Here is a 22,097-nt window from a genome sequence, read left to right on the forward strand (position 1 = left end):
AATTTAATATAAACCTGCGATTAGTTGAATAATGACAAATGAACGACTAGTAACTAGAAAAAATCTTACGTGGGAGGCAGATCTATTAAATACCCTCTAGACATATCTGTTAAAGTTTTTAAAGCATTTTATACGCATTTGCATAAATTCTTCTTTCAGAACGGTCAGTAATGGAGAGATGCCTTGTGATTTTTCCTCTGAAACACAAAAATGAAAATTGAAATAAAATCAATATTTTATGTTTTGAGAATGATTGGGCTCAACCCTCCCCCGCGCGTTTGAGACACGCTGCCGAGCAGAGTATGAGCAGTGCGGTGTTATTCTGACTGGAGCAAGGAGCGGATTTTTTAAAAGTCAGAGCGTCGTGGTTTTCACTCGCTCCAGCACCGTTCCATCACGAGTACAATTCATGCCAACAGCCTGTAATATAACGGCATATTTAGCAATAATTCACATGATAAACATATTTAGCTATAGCTTGATACACATAATCTCTCCGATCAGAAGATTATAATGATGGCAATAGTCGAGCGTTACAGGCTCGTTCTCAAGGAGTTTGTCTGTTCCTTTTACTGATTATTTTTTCGGGTTAAAGCATGATTTATAGAGATACAGCACATTATCACGCAATCGCTGTCGCAATAATGCATTCAAACAAATGTAATCTTACAGTGCTGCTTCATCTGTATCTGATTTTGAAATCTGTAAGAAATGCATCGATCTGTAGATAAAATAACTGATGAAAATGTACTGTTATTTTCATCACAAACAAAATTTGCACAGCAGAAAGAAGCAATTATACCTTTGCTGACAATGTTATTAGTTCGGCGTTTGGTAGGAAAAAAAGTTTGCACACAATAGCCTTACCCCCTTTGGAACTCTCCAGTTATTTTATTTATTTATTTATTTTTATTTTATTTTTATAGGCTACGTTATGAACAAAACATTTCAACTTTATCCACGGAGCAAGTGCGGAGCGGTGTTTCTGGTATCAGTTAGCGCGGAGCGGAGTGATTATTAAATGCTCGGAGCGGGGAGGGGAAATTGTTGCTGCTCCACTCTCACATACTCTGCTGCAGAGTGAGAGAGATGTTTCACCCTACAAATGAACAAGACTGTCCGGCAATGTTCCCTCTAATTTTTTTTCTTGCTGAGCAAAACTTTTCTCTATTGGGCGGACATTTCGGCCACCTGTGCAAAAACATTGTTTATACCAGACCTGTACATCGCACACACAAAAAAAAAGTGTGCTTTTTAAAAAAAACTTTTAACTTTAATGTGCTATTTGTATTTGATTTGACCCGTGACTAAATGATGTACATTTTAGATTACCTGATAAAACTTACTGAATATTATTTCACAAAATATTACTGTGAAATATTATTGCAATTTAAAATAAAAGTTTTCTATCTTAATATACTTTAAAATATAATTTATTCCTATGAAGCAAAGCAATTTTCAGCATCATTACTCCAGTCTTCAGTGTCACATGATCCTTCAGAAATCATTCTAATATGCTGATTTATTATCAGTGCTGGAAACTGTTGTGCTGCTTAATATTTTTTGGGGACTTGTGATTTTTTTGGGGATTCTTTGATAAATAAAAAGTTAAAAAACACAGTTTTTTATTCAAAATAGAAATTTTGTGTTACAATCTACACTACTAAAAAGTTTGTGGTCAGTAATTTTTTTTCTTTTTTTAAAGAAATTAATACTTTTATTCAACAAGAATGTGTTAAATGGATAAAAAGTGATAATAAAGACATATTTTTAGAAAAGATTTCTATTTTGAATAAATGCTGTTCTTTTTAACTTTTTTATTAATCTAAGAATCAAAGAAAAAAGTATCACATGTTCCAAAAATAAAAAATAAAAATAAAAAATAATTAAAAATATTAAGCATTACAACAGATTCAACACTGATAGTAAAATCAGCATATAAGAATGATTTCTGAAGGATAATATGACACTGAAGACTGGAGTAATGATGCTGAAAATTCAGCTTTGCTCCTCGGGAATAAATTATAATTTAAAGTATATTAAAACAGGAAACCAATATTAGAAATTGCAATAATGTTTCACAATATTACTGTTTTTTTTCTTCTGTATTTTCGATAAAATAAATACATCCTTGACAATGTTCCCTCTAAACTGCGCGCGCGCGCGGCCGCGCACTTCTTCCACCGCAGCCGCGCAGAAGAAATAATGTGCCGCGCACACGCATAAGTGAGTTGGGAAAGCCATTTGCGAAAGCGAATGAATTGCAATGCTCGGATAAACCGCTACAGAGTTGATATCACGATACAGTTAGAACCGGTGAATGCGGTTAGTTTCATAGAAAAGGAATGTGCGGCAAATGAGTCGCTGTAGAAACCGAATATTTTAATGGTTGCGTACGAAATAGCTCAAATCGTGCGCCGACGCAAACGCAATGACGTGAAATAAAACGTCATCATGTATTAAAGAAGAGCGGCTTGATTAAGTGCTGGAAATAGCGGATGATGGGCACAGAACGGTAACAAAACTCAGAGACATTTACAGTCACACACAGGTGTAGAAGAATTGACGTTCACGTTTTTTTTTTTAAATATTTAACTTACAGATCTCAGTTTAAATGCTTCAGTTTTTATTCTATTCTATCAGTTTAAATGCTTCAGTTTCTATTCTATTGTATTCTATTCTATCAGTTTAAATGCTTCAGTTTCTGTTCTATTCTATCAGTTTAAATGCTTCAGTTTCTATTCAATTCTATCAGTTTAAATGCTTCAGTTTCTATTCTATTCTATTCTATCAGTTTAAATGCTTCAGTTTCTATTCTATTCTATTCTATTCTATTCTATTCTATTCTATCAGTTTAAATGCTTCAGTTTCTATTCTATTCTGTTCTATTCTATTCTATCAGTTTAAATGCTTCAGTTTGTTTTGATATTATATTATGTTAGGCCTATATTATAAACCTAATAAATAATTGACCTTGTTTTTTAATGGAGTCTCTGTTCATCAAGGATGTATTTATTTTATCGAAAATACAGAAGAGAAAAAAACAGTAATATTGTGAAACATTATTGCAATTTCTAATATTGGTTTCCTGTTTTAATATACTTTAAATTATAATTTATTCCCGAGGAGCAAAGCTGAATTTTCAGCATCATTACTCCAGTCTTCAGTGTCATATTATCCTTCAGAAATCATTCTTATATGCTGATTTACTATCAGTGTTGAATCTGTTGTAATGCTTAATATTTTTAATTATTTTTTATTTTTATTTTTATTTTTGGAACATGTGATACTTTTTTCTTTGATTCTTAGATTAATAAAAAGTTAATAAGAACAGCATTTATTCAAAATAGAAATCTTTTCTAAAAATATGTCTTTATTATCACTTTTTTATCCATTTAACACATTCTTGTTGAATAAAAGTATTAATTTCTTTAAAAAAAAAAAGAAAAGTACTGACCACAAACTTTTTAGTAGTGTAGATTGTAACACAAAATTTCTATTTTGAATAAAAACTGTGTTTTTTTAACTTTTTATTTATCAAAGAATCCCCAAAAAATCACAAGTCCCCAAAAAATATTAAGCAGCACAACAGTTTCCAGCACTGATAATAAATCAGCATATTAGAATGATTTCTGAAGGATTATGTGACACTGAAGACTGGAGTAATGATGCTGAAAATTGCTTTGCTTCATAGGAATAAATTATATTTTAAAGTATATTAAGATAGAAAACTTTTATTTTAAATTGCAATAATATTTCACAGTATTATTTTGTGAAATAATATTCAGTAAGTTTTATCAGGTAATCTAAAATGTACATCATTTAGTCACGGGTCAAATCAAATACAAATAGCACATTAAAGTTAAAAGTTTTTTTTAAAAAGCACACTTTTTTTTTGTGTGCGCGCTGTACAGGTCTGGTATAAACAATGTTTTTGCACAGGTGGCCGAAATGTCCGCCCAATAGAGAAAAGTTTTGCTCAGCAAGAAAAAAAATTAGAGGGAACATTGGGGCTGTCATGTGATGAAGGAATGACTTTAACCCGAAGACTTGATAGATGAACTAATCAATTCTCTTTCTGGCTCAGACTGCATAGGTTAAAGCTTTATGGGGCTGTCACGTGGTGAAAGAACGACTCAAACCTGAAGACTTGTCAGATAAGAGGTGAGGTGTCGGCAGCAACACATCAAGCACCATCACACTGGGGCCCCCCAAGGATGTGTGCTGAGCCCCCTGCCCTTCACTCTGCTGACCCACGAGTGTACACCGTCACACAACTCTTTATTAAGTTTGCTGATGACACGACTGTGGTGGGTCTCATTAGCAAAAGAGACAAGACAAACTACAGCAGCGAGGTGAGCCACCTGGCCGGGTGGTGCCATGACAACAATCTCTCTCTGAACGTGGAGAAGAAGAATGAGATTGTTGTTGACTTCAGGAGAGTGCACACTCAGCATGCTCCTCTGACCATCAACGGTGCGAATGTGGAGAGAGTGAGCAGCACCAAGTTCCTGGGTGTGAACATCACAGAGGACCTCTCCTGAACTGAAAACAAAGCAGCAGTGGCCAAGAAAGCACAGCAGCATCTCTACTTCCTCCGAAAACTGAGAAGAGATAGAGCCCCGCCCACCATCATGTGCACCTTCTACAGAGGCACCATTGAGAGCATTCTAACGAGCTGCATCACTGTGTGGTATGGCGCCTGCAATGCATCCTGCCGGAAGACCCTTCAACGCATAGTGAGAGCAGCTGTGAAGATCGTTGGTGCCTCTCTTCCTTCATTGCATTGCAGGTGATCCCACTCACTCGTCACACAGCTTCTTCAGTCTGCTGCCATCAGGGAGTAGACTGCGGAGTCTCCAGGCCAGGACCAGCAGACTGAAGGACAGCTTCATTCATCAGGCTGTCAGGAAGCTGAACTCGCACCCGAACTTGAACTATGAACCCCCCCAATATTTTTACTATTTCCTTACATGGCCTTATTTGTATAGTTGTATTTTATATTATATTTGATCTGTATCTATCTGGATTTTTAGGCTCTACTCTAGTGTTATCTGTATGCACCATGGGTGTGAGAGTAACGCAATTTCAATTCTCTGTATGTATGTACTGTACATGTGGAAGAATTGACAATAAAGCAGACTTGTCTTCAATGTCTTGACTTGACTTGAGGTGAGCTAATCATAGACTAAAGAATTAATTAAACAATTAAACAATGAATTAATATTTTCTGTTTCTTACAGCATTATAGTTTTGTATTCTTTTTTGTGTTGTGATTGTTTTTTTTGTTAATTGTTGGTGTGTTTGTTAGGTAAGTAAGTAGTATTTTTTTAATATTTTCATCAAATGAACGAAATGACTCGAAAAAAGTTTAGTTCATTTTGCTGAACGAGACTCAGGGGTCCGAGTCGGTAACATGATCCGAACTTCCTATCACTAATGCCTATCCGTGACAATCTTTTGAACACGGAGCCCTCTCTGTTCAAGCTGTCTCAGGCATTGTGGCAACCCCTCCTTTTCCATGCGTTGACTGTTACCGACCTCATTGCTCTATAAAAAAAGTTAAATTTGTTATATTATTGCAAAGTACTGATTACTTCAGAAAATGTCTCAGAATATATATGTTAGCACTGAATTTACATTCATAAAAAAAAAAAAAACTAAATAAGCTGAATGTCCATTATCCAGTTTGTTTTTAGGTCCATCACTATGTAGGTCCCATATTTGGCACAGTGTCCTGAATAAATATGACACACTACATAAGATAATATTTTTAGTAAATTATGCCAGTTTCACACTGCAAGCGTGAGCAGCACGTTTTTTTTTTTAGCTTGCATGTTTATCAGTGAGTGCATTTACACCGGCAGCAGCAGCAGTACGTGAGTGTCAAGCAGGAGCGTCGCATGAGCAGCAGTGAAGCGGGTGTTTCGGCGCCGAGTCTATTTTTCCTGCACTGCTGACGCTCTTTTAATGTGAAAGCACACTTCTGATAGACAAAATAAATAAAATTCCATACAAAAAGTGTTCAAAATGTTTTAACAAAAACTAGATTGTGTCAGAAAATAAAATGAATATATATATATATATACCCATTTAAACTTTTTAATTGTTCTGTTTTGGTGAAAGTATGGTGTAACTATTATGAAAAAAACTACAGTAAACTAGACAAAATATGATATTATATATATATATATATATATATATATATATATATATATATATATATATATATATATATATATATTGTTATCTTCCACGTGGTCTCGTGTGTTTTTCTTTGTCTCTGTTGTGTGTGTGTGTGTGTGTGTGTGTGTGTGTGTGTTCATTCATTACTTTCAGGTGGTGCTCATTGGCTGGTCGGCAGGCGTGTCGTTACTATTACACACGTCATAGCAACTGGTGGACCAATCCGATAGTGCGCCGCCGGGTTTAAAAGGCCCATTCATAAGAAGCATGAGAGATTTTGTGCCAGATTTCAGCCAACTCATGTGAATTGATCTGTTCCTTTGCTTCAAAGTCATGAACCGTTGTTGATGTTTTGAGTTTATGCCTAGTCCCTGTGATGTGAGTAATACTCCTTCATGTTTGTTAATTCTGATGTGCATTTGCTTGTGCATGTAACGTAATCTGTTTAGTGCATTTAGTTTTTTTGCTGAGTGTATCCTACCGATTGTGGACTATACATCGCAAACCAACGGTAGGCAGTCTGTTTGTTTTGTTAGTTAGGCAGAGAGTGATCGCCACTGTTGTATTTATGTTTGTTAGTTAGAATAGTTTATCTAAGGCGGCAAATCCGCTGAAGATTTCGGGGTTTATTTTACTTTGATAGTTAGTTTAGAGGTTGGGCAAACTAGCTATGGTATTTATGTTTGGATTGTTTCATTAATTTGGCGACATTCTTGTATTCTATTCTTAATTAGTCTTTCACCTTTTATATTGTTTGTTTTGGTCCTGGTAACTGCATCCACTAAAAATTAAACGTCTTCGTATTACTGAGTATGGTCTTTCTGGTTGTTTTTACTGCTCGCCCACATGGCAACAGTAACTCACGCAAGTGTTGCGTAATCATCCCGTTTAACATCTTTGAACTCGTAACATTTGGTGGTGGCAGCAGTGGGACATTCCTTTAATGGGATTTTTTTTTTTTTTTTTTTTTTTCTCTTGGGATGAGTTTTGTGAGTGCTTGTGTGTGGGTGGGGCAACCATGAGCAAGGTATTGTTTGTATGAAAAGGGAGTGCAGGTTTCGGACTGTATAAAATCATATATGAGGTTACTTTGGAGTTTGGTGTTTGTGGTGGTAAGTTTAATTAGAATGGCTGATTTCGATCTGGTTAGTTTTGCGAGTGCACCAACTGTTGAACAACTAGATAAGTGTAGGAAGGATGATTTATTGAGCATTGCTGATCATTTTCACATTAGAGTTTCTAAACAGCAGCTTAAACGTGAAATTAAAAATGTTGTAGTACAGGAGTTGAGGAATTTAGGTGTGTTGAAGCTGGCTGACGGATCTGAGAAGCATCCTCTGAGCTCTGAAGTTTGCACCTGAGGTGAGGAGGACGTGAATGAGACTGGTGAGGTTGAGGGTTCCGAAGCCAAGCAGTCTTGCCGCCATTCGAAACTTTTTCTCCGACTCCGACTGGGTCCGGAGGTGATGCGCGCCTCCGAGTACGTTTGGCAAGAGCCCAACGGGAAGAGTGCGAGAGGGCAGAGGATCGTAGAGCTCAGTTGGATCTGCAACTTCAAGTCCGCCATCTGGAAATAGAGGCGGACACACAAGTCAGGTTGCGTGAGTTGAAGTTAAGAGTAGCCCGAGACACACCGGTTCCCCGTATGCTCTCCTTATCATCTGATCAACCTGTGCAGCCGGCTGCTGTTGCATCAGGTGTGAGTTCAAGTGCTTTTGACGTGAGTAAACTCATTTCTCTTGTTCCACAATTCAGAGAGGCTGAAGTTGACTCATACTTTAATGTATTTGAAAGAGTTGCTTCTATGCTTAACTGGTCTAGGGATGTGTGGCCGTTGCTGCTCCAATGTAAGTTAACGGGAAAAGCTCAAGAAGTATGCCCTGCACTATCTTTGGAAGATAGTTTAGACTATATTAAAACGGCAATTTTTGGGGCTTATGAGCTCGTACCGGAGGCATACAGGCAGCGATTTAGGAATCATAGGAAAGTTTCAGATCAAACGTTCGTTGAATTTGCACGAGAAAAGTGTTGTTTGATAGGTGGTGCACATCGAATAAAGTGTCCGATTTTCATGCTTTACGTGAGTTGGTTTTGTTAGAGGAATTTAAAAGTTGTACTCCTGAGCGTATTGTTGTATATCTTAACGAGCAAAAGGTGACATCATTGTCCCAGGCGTCTGTTTGTGCTGACTCACAAGGGTGTTTTTACTCCTGCTCATACTGAGAAGGTTTTGTCTGTTCCCACTGTTTCGAAAGATCAATGGCGTTCGAAAAATGTTCCAAAAGCTAAGGAAGGGAGCGAATGTTTTTTATTGTCGTAAGCCGGGACACCTTATTGCTGACTGTCTGGTTTTTAAATGCAAGGAGCAGGGTGCCAGTACTAAAAGTGTCACCTTTGTTAAGACTGTTGATCGCACGGACTGTGAGTTGTGATGACTTAGGTGTTAGTTATCAGCCTTTCCTGATGGAAGGATTTGTGTCTGTTAGTGAACAACCTCTGGATCAAGTCAAGGTGACTATGTTGCGGGATACAGGGGTGATGCAGTCGTTTATAGTGGCTGATACATTACCATTCTCTGAGCGTACTTTTTGTGGAAGTCACGTGTTAGTACGCGGTCTCGAAATGAGTACTATGAAGGTTCCTTTGCATCAACTTTATTTGAAGTCAGATTTGTTTTCAGGACTTGTGAAAGTTGGAGTGCGTGACAGTTTACCAGTGCATGGAGTGAACTTCATTCTTGGTAATGATAAAGCAGGTGTTAATTTTTCCTCTGCTGGAAGTCTGTGATAAACCTGTTTTGTCGGATTGCACTGATAAATTGTTAGAGAAATTCCCTGAGGTTTTTCCTGTTTGTGCTGTGACATGAGCACAAGCTTGTAAATTCGCTGATGCAGACGATTTATCCTCCACTTTCATGGTACCTACGGTTGTGAACAATGCTCTGTTGGCTGAGATAGGTAAGCCAAATGACAAAGTCATTGTTTTGAAGTCAGATGATTTAAAATTACAAGTCACCAGTGAGAAAATTATCGCAGCTCAAAAAGATGATTTTCCCCTGTGAAAGTGTTTTTCCTCGTCGTTTCTGTGGAGGCGGCACGGAAGAGGAGAAACACTTACTATATGCAGAACGGGTTGCTGATGCATTGGTGGTGTGCGGATGTTGGGGGTGATTCAGATTGGACTTCTGTGTCTATAAAACGTAGGAATGACGATTTGGACCACTTAGTACTATTGCTGGCTCATGATCATGATTTGTCTGGGCATTTAGGTATTAACCCTCTGGAGTCGATTAACGCGTATCAAGTTTTGGGGTATTTTCTCCTGATAACCCCGAAAAGAACTTAAATTACACTTTCAGTGTTGATCGTACAGATAAGAGCAATACATCAATCGAATCTGTAAAGGGTCTACTTTTTTTTTGTATACAGACATAACAACAAAACTTTGTGCACTTATAAAATACAAACAAGGAAACAAACAAGGAGTAAATAAAGAAACAAACAAGGAGTGCTGTCTGCAGCCTTTGTCTGCGCTGATCTTCAGTTACAAATGCGTCATTAAAATGAACTGTAACTCAGTGAATACTCAACGAAGAGACATGAGAGAGATATCTATAGAAAGTCTGACATGTCTACTTTTAAACTAAACAAGTGCTGCCGAAAACAAATATTCTGTGATAAAGTAATCCATATGAAAACAACGCGATGTCCGTTTTTCACGTCTCCCTTCATTATCTTCTAATGCGACCACGCCCCCGCGCCGAGCGCGCTTTTGAGATTCAAATGTTTCACTGAAGCGCGCGGCTTTTGAATACGCCCACACAACAGAAGACAACGCAGCGAGACTGTTCAAGTTTTTTTTTATTTTACTGTTTGCTTCGCGATGAGAGGAATAAGACATAATTCACCCCAAAAAGATGTGATGTGGTTGAGGATTTGAGATTTGGATTTCCTCAGAAAAAAGAATGAAGCACTTTATTCAGCAGAGATCATAAACATGAGTAAGTCTCTTATTTATATACTTGTACTAGTTTTCACATAACGTGTAAACATTTTACTAGTTAGACTTTTTCCAAAGACTTTTTCCAAACTATAATTCCTGACTAAATGTATAATCAAGTGAAAAATTATGAAGTTTCAATAACAATATACACTACTATACCATTCAAAAGCTTGATGTAAATAATATAAATGTAACAATAAATTTAACTGTAACAAATGTAACAATCATTGCTGTTCTTTCCATTTATCCCCCCTAAAAAACCTTAAAAAAATATTCTCAGCTCTTTTCAACATTAATAATAATAATAATAATAATAATAATAATAATAATAATAATAATAAATAATGATAATGATGATAATAATAACAATAAATGTTTTTTTGTAGAAAATAAGATTGTTAAAAGGATTTCTGAATGATTGTGTGACTGGAGTAATGATGCAAAAAATTCAGTTTGAAAGTCAGCTTTGATTGTTCCTAATAAACTGTTTAACTGCACTCACAAGTGAATATTAAATTATGTTGTGGGATAATTAAATATATTCTAAATAAACTACAAACATAAAATTATATACATTTTTTTTTTTGTCCCCACATTCTTTCTTGTAACTCATCCCTCTCAGTGACACAGCTGACTGAATGGCTCATTATGCAGCTCATTATTCAGGCCTTTGTCTTCTCAGGTGTGAATTCATGATCGTTGACGCCTACTCGCATATGACTTTTACCCACAAAAAGTGTCTTAGAAAATTTAAATCAATGTATTGTTTTCTGTAAGTGAGTAAACGAGATGATTTTCACATCATTTAGAAAAAAATAATTATAGTCTACAAGCTCCAGTTCTCAAAATTCCTGGGAACCAATTTTCTGTATGTGTTTTATTGCCTTATTCAAGTGATTTAACATTTTTAGTTTTTCACTAACCACGCATAACATTTTTTTTTTTTCTCAAAAAAACACAATCATGTACATACATGCTGCTCACATATTATTATTATAGCCTAGTTTGTGCTGATTACAGTGAGATTAGACTTTAGCCATTTAGATATTTATAAGAAACTGGAAAAAAGCACAAATGTCAGGGCATGACAAAACTTCTCCAGGCCCCAAAAATACCCTTAGACTCCAGAGGGTTAAGAAAATGTACCATCGAATTCTGAGACTTTTTTTTTTTTTTTTGGCCACGAATGAAGGCTGATGTGGCCAAATTTTGTAGAACATGTGACATGTCAATTCTCAGGTAAGCCAAACCAGGTGATTCCGCGTGCACCGCTGGTTCCTATACCAGTGATGGGAGAGCCATTTGAGCATGTTATTGTGGACTGTGTTGGCCCTCTACCTAAATCAAGATCTGGTAATCAATACTTGTTAACAATGTGTACAGCGACGCGTTTTCCCGAAGTGATACCACTGAGGAAAGTTACGGCGCCGTGATTAGTAACGCGCTTGTAAAATTATTTTCAGTGTTTGGATTACCGAAGATTGTGCAGTCTGATCAAGGTACAAATTGTCAAAGATTTTTATACAAGTGTTAAAGACTTTGAATATTTCTCACAGAATTTCGAGTGCCTACCATCCAGAGAGCCAAGGAGCATTGGAACAGTTTCATCAGACAATGAAAGCGATGTTGCGCCGGTATTGTATCGATACAAGTAAAGACTGGGACGAGGGGATACCTTTTAATTTTGTTTGCTGCTAGAGAAGCAGTACAAGATAGTTTGGGATTTAGTCTTGCTGACCTTGTTTTCGGTCATACTGTGAGGGGTCTCTTAAAGATGCTTACAGAAGATATTCTAGCTAACGAGTCGAGTGCTACAACCATGGTGCTGGATTACGTGAGTAAATTTTGTGAGCGACTGCACAAGGCTTCTACAATGGCACGAGAATCATTACTAAATGCTCAGGTGGCAATGAACAGTAAATTCGACCGTAAAACTGTTCAACGGCATTTTAAGGAGGGTGATCAGGTGCTTGTTTTATTGCCTGTAGTTGGTTCTGCCTTGTCGGCACGATTTTCAGGTCCGTATGACGTGATTAGAAAAATGAGCGACACTGATTACGTGATTTTTGTACTCCGGATCGCCGAAAGAAATCTCACGTATGTCATGTAAATATGCTGAAGGCATATCTTGTTAGAGAGTCATCGCAAGATGCTCTGAAAGTTAATGAGTTGAGTACATCTTGTGCTGCTGCGCTTGCGTGCGAGACATTGGATTTCACTGCTATGCAGGACAGGGAAGATGATGGAGTTTTGGTACGACACACATCAGCAGTGCACCAGGTTGAAGAACTCTGAGGTGCTGGCTGATTTAGGTTCTCATTTGTCTCATCTGTCCGAGTCTCATAGAAATGATGTGGAAAAAGTAATTCATGACTTTCCTTTCGTTATTATGACATTCATTCTCATACTACTATTTTGCAACACAACATTGACGTGGGTAATGCCGCTCCTATTAAGCAACATGATTATAGAACGAATGTTTTAAACGTTCTGTGATGAAATCTGAAGTTGAGTATTTGTGTGAAAATGGTCTAGCTAAGCAGAGTTTTAGCCCATGGAGTTCTCCGTGTTTACTTGTGACTAAGAGTGATGGATCCGCTAGATTTTGCATGGATTATCGAAAGGTAAAAGCAGTAACTGTTCCTGATTGTTTTCCGCTACCTCGTATGGAGGACTGTGTGGACAATCTGGGGTCCGCTAAATTTGTTAGTAAATTAGATTTACTGCAAGGCTACTGGCAGGTGCCTTTAACATCACGTGCATCTGATATTTCTGCTTTTGTGACCAAGATGATTTCCTGCAATATTGCGTTATGGCGTTCGGCATGCGCAATGCCCCAGCCACATTCCAAAGGCTTATTATTGTGCTCGTGGGTGTCCGAAACTGTAGTGCATATTTGGATGATCTTGTAATTTATTCACTTAATTGGTCCGCACATGTCTCAACATTTGAGAGAGGTATTTGACCGCCTGGATAAAGCTTCGCTGACGTTAAATCTGGCCAAATGTGAATTTGGTCAAGCTACAGTTACGTACTTGGGCAAAGAAGTGGGTCAAGGACAGGTAAGATCAATAGAGGCAAAAGTGACTGCAATTGCAGAGTTTCCCGTTCCTGCTATGTGCAAGGAATTCCGTAGATTCCTAGGGATGGCCGGTTATTACCGGAGTTTCTGCAAGAATTGTTCTACTGTGGCCAATCCTCTGACGTCACTCCTAAGCCCTTCGTGCACTTTTTTGTGGAACGACGAGTGTCAGAATTAGAGGTTGGCCGATATATCGGGCCGATATTTGTAATTTTTTAATATATCGGCATCAACCGATATCCGTGTTTAGTAGAGCCGATTTAAATTCAGGCACGTCGCGGGCAGCCCCGTGTTATTGGTGCGGTGGAAAGTGCTGCTGCCGCATGTGAAGGACCCCAAGCCAAAACTTTTGGAAGATTCAACAACAGTCCTGGGAAATAAAGGTAGTCAGAGAATTTCACTCTGTAAATGGGGTGGAGAAGGTGGCAGCTCTCACAAACATTGCAGTGTGATTTGAGGGCTACGTTACTCCGCCCCGCTCACAGACAGCACCGTGCTCGAAGAGACAGCTGTCCTGGAGCAGCCCAGAACGGTGAATGACATTTGTTCGGAAGCATGGTTTGATGCAGACAATAGCGAGGTTTCCATCCAACTCATTTGCATTTAGGGATGTCAATATTTGATCCTTTCCATGATCGATCGTCGTTTAAATTAACGATTAATTAATAACCTTAATGCTGCAAAATGCGTCTGCAGCGGTATTATCATGTGCAAAAGCCACTCAGAAAAAAGCTTTCTCACCCGAATTAAAGGGGTTTTAGTCTGAATAAAATGCTAGTAGCAGGACTGTAAAATGAATAGATGTAATTATGATCATTTGATAAAATGAAGAGAGCGCGCCATATGTTTGAGATCATTTTACTTAGCTGACTGTTTCCCGTCAAGGAGACCGCTGAATGTGCCTCTTTAAATGGTATCGTGGTGCTCGTTGTTTTATTTTAAAACGCAATTGCAATGTTTTCAAATAACACTATAGTATTAAAAATAAAATTATCCCAAACGTAACTGTGGCCCTTGTGGCTGTGCTGCGCAGTCAGTGAACCGCTCTTTTCACATTAAACATTTTATGCGAGTATTATGACCAGTACTTTATTTGATCCTGTTCTGCAAAATGTTCGATTTTGAATTTTTGCGTTCCTGTAGGCCTATTTGTTTTTAAAAATCCTGCATTTACAGTGCATTAGATCGTGACAGTGCATGCGGGCGGGCATGCAGATGAGGACAAGCGAGCGCGGGTTTGGCTAGATGTAGTTGGAGGTTATTGCTCACGTCTCGTTCTGCACATCCAAATGTTTCCATATTTGCAATGTTTCTGAATGTTAAACTATATATATATATATATATATATATATATATATATATATATATATATATATATATATATATATATATATATATATTATAATATATAATATTATTTATATTATATTTATATATATATATATATAAATAATTATAATATTATTATTTTTTTTTATGTAAACTAGGCGGAAAAGATCATCCTCTTCACATGAGCAAAAACATCCTTCGCATAACAGCAGAGTGGACCGGTATACTACGGTCTATTTAAACTGACCAGTGTAACCTTTTATATGTTTGGTTGACTGTACTTTATTTTAATGATGAACAGACTACAATGTAAGTTTGAAATTAGAATGCACTTTAGATGTTCTGTGTCATTTATACCAAACAAAAATGTTGCTGGTTGCTAGTGTGTTTGCAGGACTACTATTTATTTTTTAGACATTTTATTTTTTTTTGTTTTTCAGTTTAATTAATTTTTATTTTTACAATTTTTTTTATTTAACTGTATATTTAAGTTTACATTTATGTTCCAACAAACGATTCGAGAGATGTCAGTGCTCAATAATAAGTTTAGAAATGTTGTGCATCCACTTATTATAAGTGTGACATTTTAGCATGCAAATGAAGGGGAAAACTTCAAGATATCGGCCCTAAAAATCGGCAGCACATATCGGCCATTGGCTGACCCTGACCTCTAAACATCGGCATCGGCTATAGAAAAACCCATATTGGTCGATTTCTAGTCAGAATGCCTTTAATGTCAAAGCTTTACTATGTAGCACACCTGTTTTATCAGCTCCTGATGTTGAATGAACCTTCAAACTCTAAATCGACGCAAGTTCTGTCTTTTTGGGCAGTGCTGGTGCAAGAAGACGCTTATGGTATTGACCATCCAGTATGTTACTTCTCACGTAAGTTCAATAAACATCAGCTGAACTACTCTACGATTGAAAAGGAAACATTGGCCTTACTATTGGCGTTACAGTATTTTGATGTATATGTGAGCTCAACCATTTTGCCTGTAATTGTCTTCACGGATTACAGTCCTCTAGTGTTTCTAGGTCGCATGTATAACCAGAATCAGAGGCTGATGCGCTGGTCTTTGATGGTACAAGGGTACAATTTAGTCATTGAACACAAGAAAGGTTCGGATAATATAATTGCGGATGCTTTATCCAGAGCTTAGGCTAATGTGCCCTTGTACATCTTGCAGGATGAAAGAAAAAAGTTAGTTTTTGTATGTTTTCTTTTTTTTTTTTTTTTTTTTTTTTTTTTTTTTTTTTTTTAAGGGGGGGAAGTGTTACGTTCCACGTGGACTTGTGTTTTTCTTTGTCTCTGTGTGTGTGTGCACGTGTTCATTACTTTCAGGTGGTCCTCATTGGCTGGTCGGCAGGTGTGTCGTTACTATTACACACGTCATAGCAGCTGGTGGACCAATCCGATGGCGCGCCGCTGGGTTTAAAAGGCCCATTCATAAGGAGCATGATAGATTTTTTTTTTTTTTTTTTTTTTTTTTTTTTTTTTTTGCCAGATTTCAGCCAACTCATGTGAATTGATCTGTAACTTTGCTTCAAAGTCATGAACTGTTGTTAATGTTTTGATTTTATGCCTAGTGCCTGTGATGTAATACTCCTTCGTGTTTGTTAATTCTGACGTTGCATTTGCTTGTGCATGAAACATAATCTGTTTAGCGCATTTAGTTTTTTTGTTACAGAGTTTATTCCACCGATTGTAGACTATACATCACAAACCAACGGTAGGCAGTCTGTTTTGTTAGCTAGGCAGAGAGTGATCGCCACTGTATTTGTTTGTTAGTTAGAATAGTTTATATAAGGCGGCGAATCCGCTGAAGATTTCGGGGTTTATTTCTACATTTTACTTTGATAGTTAGTTTAGAGGTTGGGTAAACTAGCTATGGTTTTTATGTTTGGATTGTTTCATTAATTTGGCGACATTCTTGTATTCTATTTTATTTTCTTTCACCTTTTATATTGTTTGTTTTGGTCCTGGTAACTGCATCCACTAAAAATTAAACGTCTTTGTATTACGGAGTATGGTCTTTCTGGTTGTTTTTACTGCTCGGTCACATGGCAACAGTAACTCACGCAAGTGTTGCGTAATCACCCCGTTTAAAATCTTTGAACTCGTAACAATATACAGGTGCTGGTCATATAATTAGAATGTCAAAAAGTTGATTTATTTCACTAATTCCATTCAAAAAGTGAAACATGTGTATAATATTTATTCATTAAACACAGACTGATATATTTCAAATGTTTATTTCTCTTAATTTTGATGTTTATAACTGACAATTAAGGAAAATCCCAAATTCAGTATCTCAGAAAATTAGAATATTGTGAAAAGGTTCAATATTGAAGACACCTGGTGCCACACCCTTATCAGTTAATTAACTCAAAACACCTGCAAATCCTTTAAATGGTCTCTCAGTCTAGTTCTGTAGGCTACACAATCATGGGGAAGACTGCTGAATTGACAGTTGTCCAAAAGACAACCATTGACACCTTGCACAAGGAGGGCAAGACACAAAAGGTCATTGCAAAAGAGGCTGGCTGTTTCACAGAGCTCTGTGTCTAAGCACATTAATAGAGAGGCGAAGGGAAGGAAAAGATGTGATAGAAAAAAAAGTGTACAAGCAATAGGGATAACCGCACCCTGGAGAGGATTGTGAAACACAACCCATTCAAAAATGTGGGGGAGATTCACAAAGAGTGGACTGCAGCTGGAGTCAGTGCTTCAAGAACCACTACACAAAGACATGTGCAAGACATGGGTTTCAGCTGCCGCATTCCTTTTGTCAAGCCACTCTTGAACAACAGACAGCGTCAGAAGCATCTCGCTTCAAAAAGGACTGGACTGCTGCTGAGTAGTCCAAATTTATGTGCTCTGATGAAAGTAAATTTTGCATTTCCTTTGGATATCAGGGTCCCAGAGTCTGGAGGAAGAGAGGAGAGGCGCACACAATCCACATTTATTGAGGTCCAGTGTAAAGTTTCCACAGTCAGTGATGGTTTCCGGTGCCATGTCATCCACTGGTGTTGGTCCACTGTGTTTTCTGAGGTCCATGGTCAACACAGCCGTATACCAGGAAGTTTAAGAGCACTTCATGCTTCCTGCTGCTGACCAACTTTATGGAGATGCAGATTTCATTTAAAAAAAAAAAAAAAGAAAATCTATGGGGTATTGGGTAGAGGAAGATGCGATATGCCAGACCCAACAATGCAGAAGAGCTGAAGGCCACTATCAGAGCAACCTGGGCTTTCATAACACCTGAGCAGTCCCACAGACCGATCGACTCCATGCCACGCCGCATTGCTGCAGTAATTCAGGCAAAAGGAGCCCCAACTAAGTATTGAGTGCTGTACATGCTCATACTTTTCATTTTTATACTTTTTAGTTGGCCAAGATTTCTAAAAATCCTTTCTTTGTATTGGTCTTAAGTTATATTCCAATTTTCTGAGATACTGAATTTGGGATTTTCCTTAGTTCTGTGATGAATAATGAGAGGATGCAAGATGCAAGTAAACAAGTTTAATTATAATGATGGTCAGAGTACAGACACGGGCCGGGGACAAACACTCAGGTGGTGGTGGTGAAGCAGGGACGAGATGGCGATCCGGTGGTGGTGCGGTGAAGAGAACCCCAGGAACCGTGGAACATCCAGACGACACAAGGAACTGATGAAATTCAAACGACACGAACAACTGACGAAATCCAACGGAGAACGGGGCTCGACGAGACACAAGAACAGGACGCACACCAGGGAACAACCACAACTATCTGACAACATGAGAGGGAATTTACTGACATATAAAGGGAGGTGAAATCAATGACAGCTGGTGACACTAATCAACACAATGAGTAACCACACCCACACAATTACACTCACACAGACACCTCAGTGTGAGACAGCCGATTCATGAACCGTGACAGTTGTCAGTTATAATCATCAAAATTAAGAGAAATAAACGTTTGAAATAGATCAGTCTGTGTGTAATGAATGAATATATAAAAGTTTCACTTTTTGAATGGAATTAGTGAAATCAACTTTTTGATGATATTCTAATTATATGACCAGCACCTGTGTGTGTGTGTGTATGTATGTGTGTGTGTGTATATATATATATATATATATATATATATATATATATATCAATATCATATTTTGTCTAGTTTACTGTAGTTTTTACATATACATATGTATGTATATACATACATAATTTATTTTAATTTAATATGTAATATAAATAGGGGAGAGTGGGGTGATTTGTGCCGGGGGGGGGGGCTTGTTTCTGGAAAACCATAGAAGAAATTGTTCATGTGACCACATAATTTTGAAAAGCCATCCATTTTACTCATCCTCCAAAGAAGAGAGACACATGGCATGGGTTAAGTTGATTATTTTCAACATATTATTAATTTGTAATTGTACATTGTACTCTTACATTTTAGCACATTTACTGTTACATTGGGCATTCTTAATTTTAGACAAAAACCCATCATGCCATGCACTTATAAACGGAAGACAGACAGGGCTTCAACTGCTCTTGTGGAGTTGGAGAGAGCAGTGAAAGTTGTGCTACAGGAAAAGACCATACGTCAGGTGGCAAGGGAGATGAAGATCTGCAGGATGACCTTAAAAAGATTCAGGGAGAAGAAAAAGATAGAAGTAACAAAGACAGGGTATAAGAGTATAAAGGTGTATATATATATAAAGGTACTAGCAGCAATGTTTTATGGCATAAGTGCCATGAAATGCCGTGAGCTGGCTTTTGAGTATGCACAAAGAAATGGCATTGATATCCCTGCCAGCTGGATCAGAGAGAAAAAATCAGGTTAGGTTAAGTGTGCATATATTAAGGAAAAGTTATAGGAAACACTGATAATTATTTTCCCAGGACATGCTCATTATCAGTTATCACCATGCACATCTTACAGAGAAGCAAAATTGGGTACTTATTTAGAGCATATAGCTTTACCTTATGTAAAATCTGAATGTAAACTGAAATGGTTCAATAAGGGATAAATAAAGAGATACCCTTTATGCTAATAAACTATTAACCTTTTCTAGGACCTGATTGGTTCACAGCCTTTAAAGCACGCCACCACTTGTCATGCCACACTCCTGAAGCAACCTCTCTTGGAAGAGCTACATGCCTTTAATAGACACAACGTGGGGGAGTTCTTTGATAACCTCTCTAAAGTGATGGACAGGTAATCATCAATCATAGGATCACATATTCTCTCTCTCTTTCTCTCTCTCTACACACACTTAAGCATACACACACACACACACACACACACAGACGAGGCAGCCAGGGAAGGAAAGAAGGCACATCTTTATAGGGTCTTCTGCCCTGAGTGGCAGAATTGACATTTACACACCACCTCCATAATCTCATTTCAGGTATAACTTTTCTCCACACATGATGCACAAAACTGGTGTGACTACAGTGGAGACACCCAAGCAGATTGTCACAGAGAAAGGGAAGAAACAAGTGTTCAGTTATATCAGCTGAAAGAGGAGAGCTTGTCACTGTGGTCTGTGTAGTAAATGCCACTGTAAATGCAATCCCACCCATGTTTATTTACCCTCGTGTTCGTTTCAAAGAATATTTCATGAATGGATCACCTGCAGGGTCCATAGGTCATTCTACAAAGTCTGGATGGATGAATGAAGAAGCCTTCACCATCTTCCTGGAGCCCTTCATCCGCCACACCAACTGCTCCATCAATCACCCAGTCCTGCTCATTCTGGACAACCATGGATCTCACATCTCCCTGAAGGCAGTGACAACTGTATATGGTGTCGTTATGCTCACCCTGCCACCTCACAACGATTGCAACCATTGGACAAAACAGTCTATGGACCACTGAAAACTTGTGAAGCAAGCATTTATGTCTGCAATGACCCCCACAAACATCACATCAGGTTTCAGAGTTACGGGCATATAACTATACAACAGGGATATCTTCCCAAATGAAGATTATGCCCCATCAATGAAAACAGACAGGCAAAACCCAGAAGAGCCCTCCACCAGTGCTGCTGCTGACCCGCCTGGACCATCACATGAGAAGCCAACTCGTGCCACAGGTCTTGAGGCAGATCCAGAGCAAAGGGGGCCACCTGCCAATCTTCCGGAACCAAATCCTGAGCACTCATCAATTGATGAAACTGGCTCTGGTTCCCATGGGAGTTATGTGTCTCCAAAAGTCATACTTCCCTTGCCAAAAGCCACAGCAAGAAGGCCCAGAATGATGAGAAAGTAAAAACAAGAATCGTGACTGACACGCCTAAGAAGATGGAGCTGGAGAAGGCACACAAAGAAAAACAAGACAAAAAGGCTCAAAAGGAAAAGAAAAAGAATGAAAGGCAGAAGAAATGGGCTCTAAAAGGCTCAAATCAAACCAAAATCATAAAGAAAAAGGTCGTGCACAGTAGCTCAGAAGAAAACACCATGGGCCTTCCACTTGATGACACCACTGACGATGAAGCAGAAGATGACCTGGAGAACACACAACAACAGAGAAAATAAAAAACAGAAAATTTATGAAAATAAGAAGAGAGGGGCTCTGAAAGTGTCCAAACCAACCAAACCCAAAACAAAAGTGACTGTCTACAGTAGCTCAGAAGAGAGTGACATCTCCATTCCAATTAATGACTCCACTGATTATGAGAGTTCAGATGTCCAGAATGATAATGATGATGATGGTGACAAGGATCTGTCTGCTGGTGACTTTTTCATTGTGAGCTTTGCTGGTAAAACCAAATCCTATAACTACGTTGGATTGGTGGAGAAGGTTGAGGGTGCAGACATCAGCGCAAAGTTTCTAAGGCAAAGTTGTAAGAAGTCTGTGGATGGAAAGCCCATCTTTACATTTAAAGAAAATGATGGAGTTATCCCTAAAGATGATGTGCTTAAGAAACTACCCACACCCAAAAAACGTGGTGGTACAGCCAGAAGGGAGCAGAAGTTTATATTCCCCTGCAGCATTGACAAGTGGCATAAGTAATAGGCCAGATCCAGACCACCTACCCACAGGGGATAATCTGGAGAAGTGAGGCCATGCCTCATCAGTGTTTGACTTACCTGCCATTTGTTTAATTTAGCTAACACTGATTTAAGTAGAGTTTGCACTATGTTATTAAAGAGAAGTTTTATTCAGTTTTAAGTGGCCTAAGTCACAATAGGATGTTTAGAAATTAGCCTAGTCACTTTACTCTTATGTTACATAATAGACAGACAGCGTTCTATGTATGTCAACAGGCATCTATTGCTAAAGCCTTTTTGCCTGAAATGATTCACAAATATCATATATTGTGTTTTTAAGTTTGTTTTCCCAAAAACTACAAAATATGACTTATTCCAACAGTTTAATAGGGTGACAATATCTAATTAAAGCTGCAAGCAGCGATGAACGGGCCCTCGCACCCGGGCTCACCACCTCGGGGTGGCTTTTGTAAAACAGCGAACGGCGAGAAATATGCGTTTAATGTGGTAAA

This window comes from Cyprinus carpio, unplaced genomic scaffold (assembly GCF_018340385.1).
Source record: "Cyprinus carpio isolate SPL01 unplaced genomic scaffold, ASM1834038v1 S000006745, whole genome shotgun sequence".
Taxonomy (NCBI): domain Eukaryota; kingdom Metazoa; phylum Chordata; class Actinopteri; order Cypriniformes; family Cyprinidae; genus Cyprinus; species Cyprinus carpio.